The sequence below is a fragment of the Urocampus carinirostris genome, unplaced genomic scaffold, assembly GCF_059441175.1.
Source record: "Urocampus carinirostris isolate Australia breed hairy pipefish unplaced genomic scaffold, RoL_Ucar_1.0 HiC_scaffold_24, whole genome shotgun sequence".
Lineage (NCBI taxonomy): Eukaryota > Metazoa > Chordata > Actinopteri > Syngnathiformes > Syngnathidae > Urocampus > Urocampus carinirostris.
The window spans coordinates 14,525-22,500 of NW_028283131.1; the positions used below are offsets into that span (position 1 = coordinate 14,525).

Sequence of the window (7,976 nt, forward strand, 5' to 3'; positions counted from 1 at the left end):
TTATTATTATTATTATTATTATGTATTCAGCCACTAGTGGCGGGCACAATACCCCAAACACTGGCCCGGCGCTGGCTGAGTTTATGGCCTCCGAAAGGCCCATACATTCAGACGGGTCCATGTATTTTCAGTTTTCCGTAGCAGGTGTGATTGTTTGTTTAATTAGGTAGTTTGTGTTGGTGACGGTGTTCCTAACTGTGGTGGCTTGTTTGTAGAATGTGGGGCCCTGCGTTTGTGTTATGTTGATTTCTGGTAATTTACTTTTTACTAAGTAGTCTTTCAGGTTTTTGTTTCTTTTAAAGGCTGAGATGATTTTGTAATCTTGGATTATGCTTGTGTTCTGTAGTGTCTGATTTATATTTTGTCCATTCATTCAGACGGGTCCATGTATTTTCAGCGACAGCCGCAGTACCGCCAAAATCCATGCAGCGGCGCTGGGTTTATGGAATCCGAAAGGCCCATTCATTCAGACGGGTCCATGTATTTTCAACGACAGCCGCAGTACCGCCAAAATCCATGCAGCGGCGCTGTATTTATGGCCTCCGAAAGGCCCATTCATTCCCAACGGGGCAGCAGTAGCATCGCGCGGCCACGCGGGGGCAGATATTGTGAGGGAATTACATTGTAGTGGACGGAGCGCCCATGCATTTCCAATGGGAGTGCAGTACCTCAAAAATCCGCTCCAAGCCACCGAACTTGAGGGCCCGACGTTCCCTCAACACTAGCCCAGTGCAATCGACATTTCGTTCTGTGTACATTGTTACACAGAATGACAATACAAGGGAATTATTATTATTATTATTATTATTATGTATTCAGCCACTAGTGGCGGGCACAATACCCCAAACACTGGCCCGGCGCTGGCTGAGTTTATGGCCTCCGAAAGGCCCATACATTCAGACGGGTCCATGTATTTTCAGTTTTCCGTAGCAGGTGTGATTGTTTGTTTAATTAGGTAGTTTGTGTTGGTGACGGTGTTCCTAACTGTGGTGGCTTGTTTGTAGAATGTGGGGCCCTGCGTTTGTGTTATGTTGATTTCTGGTAATTTACTTTTTACTAAGTAGTCTTTCAGGTTTTTGTTTCTTTTAAAGGCTGAGATGATTTTGTAATCTTGGATTATGCTTGTGTTCTGTAGTGTCTGATTTATATTTTGTCCATTCATTCAGACGGGTCCATGTATTTTCAGCGACAGCCGCAGTACCGCCAAAATCCATGCAGCGGCGCTGAGTTTATGGCCTCCGAAAGGCCCATTCATTCAGACGGGTCCATGTATTTTCAGCGACAGCCGCAGTACCGCCAAAATCCATGCAGCGGCGCTGGGTTTATGGAATCCGAAAGGCCCATTCATTCAGACGGGTCCATGTATTTTCAACGACAGCCGCAGTACCGCCAAAATCCATGCAGCGGCGCTGTATTTATGGCCTCCGAAAGGCCCATTCATTCCCAACGGGGCAGCAGTAGCATCGCGCGGCCACGCGGGGGCAGATATTGTGAGGGAATTACATTGTAGTGGACGGAGCGCCCATGCATTTCCAATGGGAGTGCAGTACCTCAAAAATCCGCTCCAAGCCACCGAACTTGAGGGCCCGACGTTCCCTCAACACTAGCCCAGTGCAATCGACATTTCGTTCTGTGTACATTGTTACACAGAATGACAATACAAGGGAATTATTATTATTATTATTATTATTATGTATTCAGCCACTAGTGGCGGGCACAATACCCCAAACACTGGCCCGGCGCTGGCTGAGTTTATGGCCTCCGAAAGGCCCATACATTCAGACGGGTCCATGTATTTTCAGTTTTCCGTAGCAGGTGTGATTGTTTGTTTAATTAGGTAGTTTGTGTTGGTGACGGTGTTCCTAACTGTGGTGGCTTGTTTGTAGAATGTGGGGCCCTGCGTTTGTGTTATGTTGATTTCTGGTAATTTACTTTTTACTAAGTAGTCTTTCAGGTTTTTGTTTCTTTTAAAGGCTGAGATGATTTTGTAATCTTGGATTATGCTTGTGTTCTGTAGTGTCTGATTTATATTTTGTCCATTCATTCAGACGGGTCCATGTATTTTCAGCGACAGCCGCAGTACCGCCAAAATCCATGCAGCGGCGCTGAGTTTATGGCCTCCGAAAGGCCCATTCATTCAGACGGGTCCATGTATTTTCAGCGACAGCCGCAGTACCGCCAAAATCCATGCAGCGGCGCTGGGTTTATGGAATCCGAAAGGCCCATTCATTCAGACGGGTCCATGTATTTTCAACGACAGCCGCAGTACCGCCAAAATCCATGCAGCGGCGCTGTATTTATGGCCTCCGAAAGGCCCATTCATTCCCAACGGGGCAGCAGTAGCATCGCGCGGCCACGCGGGGGCAGATATTGTGAGGGAATTACATTGTAGTGGACGGAGCGCCCATGCATTTCCAATGGGAGTGCAGTACCTCAAAAATCCGCTCCAAGCCACCGAACTTGAGGGCCCGACGTTCCCTCAACACTAGCCCAGTGCAATCGACATTTCGTTCTGTGTACATTGTTACACAGAATGACAATACAAGGGAATTATTATTATTATTATTATTATTATGTATTCAGCCACTAGTGGCGGGCACAATACCCCAAACACTGGCCCGGCGCTGGCTGAGTTTATGGCCTCCGAAAGGCCCATACATTCAGACGGGTCCATGTATTTTCAGTTTTCCGTAGCAGGTGTGATTGTTTGTTTAATTAGGTAGTTTGTGTTGGTGACGGTGTTCCTAACTGTGGTGGCTTGTTTGTAGAATGTGGGGCCCTGCGTTTGTGTTATGTTGATTTCTGGTAATTTACTTTTTACTAAGTAGTCTTTCAGGTTTTTGTTTCTTTTAAAGGCTGAGATGATTTTGTAATCTTGGATTATGCTTGTGTTCTGTAGTGTCTGATTTATATTTTGTCCATTCATTCAGACGGGTCCATGTATTTTCAGCGACAGCCGCAGTACCGCCAAAATCCATGCAGCGGCGCTGAGTTTATGGCCTCCGAAAGGCCCATTCATTCAGACGGGTCCATGTATTTTCAGCGACAGCCGCAGTACCGCCAAAATCCATGCAGCGGCGCTGGGTTTATGGAATCCGAAAGGCCCATTCATTCAGACGGGTCCATGTATTTTCAACGACAGCCGCAGTACCGCCAAAATCCATGCAGCGGCGCTGTATTTATGGCCTCCGAAAGGCCCATTCATTCCCAACGGGGCAGCAGTAGCATCGCGCGGCCACGCGGGGGCAGATATTGTGAGGGAATTACATTGTAGTGGACGGAGCGCCCATGTATGGCCAATGCATTTCCAATGGGAGTGCAGTACCTCAAAAATCCGCTAGAGGGCCCCGAACTTGAGGGCCCGGCGTTCCCTCAAGTGCCGATTTTATACCCCCTTCTCCAGCCGACAGCCAGAATTATATTAGGGACTCGCAATTTTGAGAGGTGAGCACCAGGGCTAATCAGCGGCCACCCGTGACCATTGAGTCCGACAGAGCAGAGGCTAGGGGCGGCCTCGCATCTCGCAATTACCGAGGGAAGATGCCGGTTCTCGAAAAATTTCTAAGTTTTTCAAATTTTAAAGTATTGAAGTATTTAGGGCGCTTCCCGCGGCCCTGGCTTTTGCATGTACCCCTCTAAGCTCCGGTTCTCGAAAAATGTCTAAGTTTTTCAAACTTTAAAGTATTGAAGCCGGACTTCCGCGGAGGCTGACAGGGGGCCTCCATCGAAGCACCCTTCACCCCCGGGTGAGCCGGCGTCGGCCCACGGGCCTGCCGGTTCCCCAACTGAGCGATTGGCACACGAGACCCGCCTCGGAGGGCCCACGTCGGCCGGCGCAAGCCGGTGTTCGGGCGTGCGGCTCCTCCGGCTTTGCGGGTCAAGCTCCAGCGCCGAGGATACTAGGCAAACGTTGGGCCCCCCCGAGCCGAGTGGATACCCGCCTCAGAAAGAGCTGGGGCGGTACGTACGGACGGCCTCACTAAGAGGGAACGGAAGCTACTAAAGCACACGTATAACTGTCCGATGTGCGAACGAAAGTGAGGCCGGACGAATCCGATACGAGTTACGAGTGAGGCGGGATCCACGGCTGGCACTCGCGGGGCCCTCTTGCGAAACCATGCCTCGGCGTGAACCTTTTGGCGGCAGAACCAAGACGAACCGAGGTCGAGCTTCCGTCTCGAGCCACACCCAGACGTCCGACCGTCGCGGAGCCCGACGCCACGCGTGCTAGGGCTCCGCGCGAAACATCGTTTCACGACACCCGCTCGTCAGCCCGTCCGAACGTATACGAGTGTCGCGCGGCCCCCCGGGCCCGGCTGTAGCCACAGCCTCGTCCCGGACCAGGGCCGCACCGCCACCAGCAGCGCCCCCCCGGCGGCAGACGCACTCTGGTTGATCCTGCCAGTAGCATATGCTTGTTTTCAAGATTAAGCCATGCATGTCTAAGTACGAATGGCCAGTACAGTGAAACTGCGAACGGCTCATTAAATCAGTTATGGTTCCTTTGATCGCTCCACCGTTACTTGGATAACTGTGGCAAATCCAGAGCTAATACATGCAAACGAGCGCCGACTCGCGGGCGGGGCTCCGGCCTCGCCCCGGGGACGCGTGCATTTATCAGACACAAAAACCCACGCGGTGTCCGGCGGGCGGGGGCTCAGCCGTCGCGCGCGTCCCCCGCGTCCGGCCTCCGCCTCTCCGGGCGGGGGCGTAAGCGGCGCGGGCGGCTCCGCGCGCGCCGGTCCTCGTTCCGCCGGCCCGGCCCCCCCTTTGTGTTGACTCAGGATAACCTCGTGCCGATCGCTCGCCCACCCGAGGCGGCGACGACTCATTCGAATGTCTGCCCTATCAACTTTCGATGGTAGACTCTGCGCCTACCATGGTGACCACGGGTAACGGGGAATCAGGGTTCGATTCCGGAGAGGGAGCATGAGAAACGGCTACCACATCCAAGGAAGGCAGCAGGCGCGCAAATTACCCACTCCCGACACGGGGAGGTAGTGACGAAAAATAACAATACGGGACTCGTTCGAGTCTCCGTAATTGGAATGAGCCGAACACAAACCCATCGGCCAGCATCCATTGGAGGGCAAGTCTGGTGCCAGCAGCCGCGGTAATTCCAGCTCCAATAGCGTATTTTAAAGTTGCTGCAGTTAAAAAGCTCCTAGTTGGACCCCGGGACGCGAGCTGACGGTCCGCCGCGAGGCGTGCATCCGTCTGTCCCAGCCCCTGCCTCTCGGCAAAAGCCCCCGTGATGCCCTTCGCTGGGTGTCACTCGCGGGGCCCGAAGCGTTTACTTTGAGGAAATTAGAGTGTTCAAAGCAGGCCACACGGCCGCCCCTGCATATCGCAGCTGGGAATAATGGAATAGGACTCCGGTTCTATTTTGTGGGTTGTCATGAACTGGGGCCATGATTAAGAGGGACGGCCGGGGGCATTCGTACTGCGCCGCTAGAGGTGAAATTCTTGGACCGGCGCAAGACGGACGAGAGCGAAAGCATTTGCCAAGAATGTTTTCATTAATCAAGAACGAAAGTCGGAGGTTCGAAGACGATCAGATACCGTCCTAGTTCCGACCATAAACGATGCCGACTCGCGATCCGGCGGCGTTATTCCCATGACCCGCCGAGCAGCACCCGGGAAACCGACCAAGTGTCTGGGTTCCGGGGGGAGTATTGTTGCAAAGCTGAAACTTAAAGGAATTGACGGAAGGGCACCACCAGGAGTGGAGCATGCGGCTTAATTTGACTCAACACGGGAAACCTCACCCGGCCCGGACACGGAAAGGATTGACAGATTGAAGGCTCTTTCTCGATACCGTGGGTGGTGGTGCATGGCCGTTCGTAGTTGGTGGAGCGATTTGTCTGGTTAATTCCGATAACGAACGAGACTCAAACATACTAAATAGTACCGCGGCCCCCCGCGCGGTCGGCGGCAGAAAACTTCTTAGAGGGACAAGTGGCTCTCAGCCACACGAGAATGAGCAATAACAGGTCTGTGATGCCCTTAGATGTCCGGGGCTGCACGCGCGCCACACTGAGCGTATAAGCGCGTCGTCTATCCCCGCGCCGGCAGGCGCGGGTAATCCTATGAACCCCGCTCGTGACAGGGCCTGGGGATTGCAATTATTTCCCACCAACGAGGAATTCCCAGTAAGCGCGGGTCATTAGCCTGCGTTGATTAAGTCCCTGCCCTTTGTACACACCGCCCGTCGCTACTACCGATCGGATGGCTTAGTGAGGTCCTCGGATAGTCCCCGCCGGGGCCGGCCCCGGCTCCGGCGGTGTGCCAGAAGACGGTCGAACTTGACTATCTAGAGGAAGTAAAAGTCGTAACAAGGTTTCTGTAGGTGAACCTGCAGAAGGATCATTAACGTACGAGCGGCAGCAGATCCGCCTCGGTACACCCCCGACGAGCCAGACGCCGAGGGCGGCGGGTCGTCGCAGGCGGAGGAAGAGGGTAGACCGGGACGGGACGGGACGGGGGGCGCGGCGCGGGTCACTCCCGGGCCGCGCGTCGGAGCGAGTTCGGCGGGCGCCACGCGGCGCGGCGCGACGCGAGAAAAGGCGGCGGGCGATGTCGCGCTACCTCCGTGCGAGCGGGGTAGCGCGCTCGTCCGACGACCCCAGTAGCGCGGCGCGGCGCGACGACAGGCGACCGCCAGCGACGGGCGAAAGGCGGCGGCCGTGCGCGGGACCCCCGTAACCGGGGAATCCCCCTATGCCGACGACCCTAGCTCGGCGCGGTTCTCGCGCTTCCGGCGCGCGCTTCCGGGGCGGCACTCGCCTCGACGACCTCCCGTCCTTTAAAGGTAACGGTTCGGGCCGGCGCCCCGGCGTCCGTCCGCCCGTCGGTGTCGCGTGTCCGTGCGGCGCGGGGCTGCTCTCGGCGAGGGTCGCCGAGCAAGCGGATCCCCGCACGGATCACAACGGCCGTATGGCGGCGGCGTCGGGACGCCCGCCCGAGACGAAGGTTCAGGGCGACGAAACGGTGCTCCCACCGGCTACCTTTTTCCCCGGCCAAACGCGTCCGTCGGCCGGAGCCCTCGAGGGGCCGCGTAGCGCGCGCGTGGGCCGGCCCCCGGACACCGGAGTCCCTCCCGGGGCTCCGGACACCGGGGGTTCGGTTCCGCGCGGTCCGCCGCGGTCTCCTCTGTCCATCCATAGTCCGGGCAGGCCGCGGCCGGGTCGGGGGCCAGTCCCCCCTCGGTGTCAGCGCGGTCGCGCCGCCCTTGTAAACCAAACCCACTCGCTGACGGGTAGCAACACCCAAAGCGTCGCTTCGCGGCGCGGCGGGGCTTCCAAGTCGGATGGCCTTCCGGGGTCCGGGTAGGAGACGCCGGGGGCCGGCCTCAGCGCCGAGCCCCCGACCTACCCGGCGAGTCCGGTCGCCGAGTCGTGTCAGGCCCGAGCGGGAGACGCCGGGCGCCGGCCTCAGCGCCGAGCGCCCGACCTACCCGGGCCGACGCACGTCTCGGGCGCCGTCGCGGCCCCGAGCGGGAGACGCCGGGCGCCGGCCTCAGCGCCGCGCGCCCGACCCGCTCGGCTCGTCGCGGCGTCGCGCGTATCGCGCCCGTCGGTAACCGCGCCGCGGGTTAGGGGCTCGCTCGCGGGAGCGACCGAACGGCACCCGCGGCGCGTTCGTCTCCGGTACAAACCCTGTCGTGAATTTGTCTCCGATCGTCCCGGGCGGACGTAAAAGGGCCCAAACGTACGACTCTTAGCGGTGGATCACTCGGCTCGTGCGTCGATGAAGAACGCAGCTAGCTGCGAGAACTAATGTGATTTGCAGGACACATTGATCATCGACACTTTGAACGCACATTGCGGCCCCGGTTTTACCCCGGGGCCACGCCTGTCTGAGCGGCGCTTTCCAATCGATCGGACGCGGGCCGGGCCCTCCGCGACATTCCGCCGGTCCGTCCGGCGGGTGGCGCGAGAACCCGGTCCGCGCGGGCGAGGCTCGGGCCCTCCGCG

The 7,976-nt window shown here is 57.0% G+C and overlaps 2 non-coding genes across 2 annotated transcripts; both read left to right on the forward strand.

Moving 5' to 3' along the window:
* The first annotated feature begins 4,385 nt into the window (after positions 1 to 4,385).
* Positions 4,386 to 6,372, forward strand: LOC148345801 (18S ribosomal RNA). Its single transcript, XR_015848414.1, has one exon. It is a non-coding gene; the product is annotated as an 18S ribosomal RNA (ribosomal RNA).
* Positions 6,373 to 7,714: 1,342 nt separating this feature from the next.
* On the forward strand, positions 7,715 to 7,868 carry LOC148345802 (5.8S ribosomal RNA). The gene has a single exon (XR_015848393.1). It is a non-coding gene; the product is annotated as a 5.8S ribosomal RNA (ribosomal RNA).
* The last annotated feature ends 108 nt before the right edge of the window (positions 7,869 to 7,976 follow it).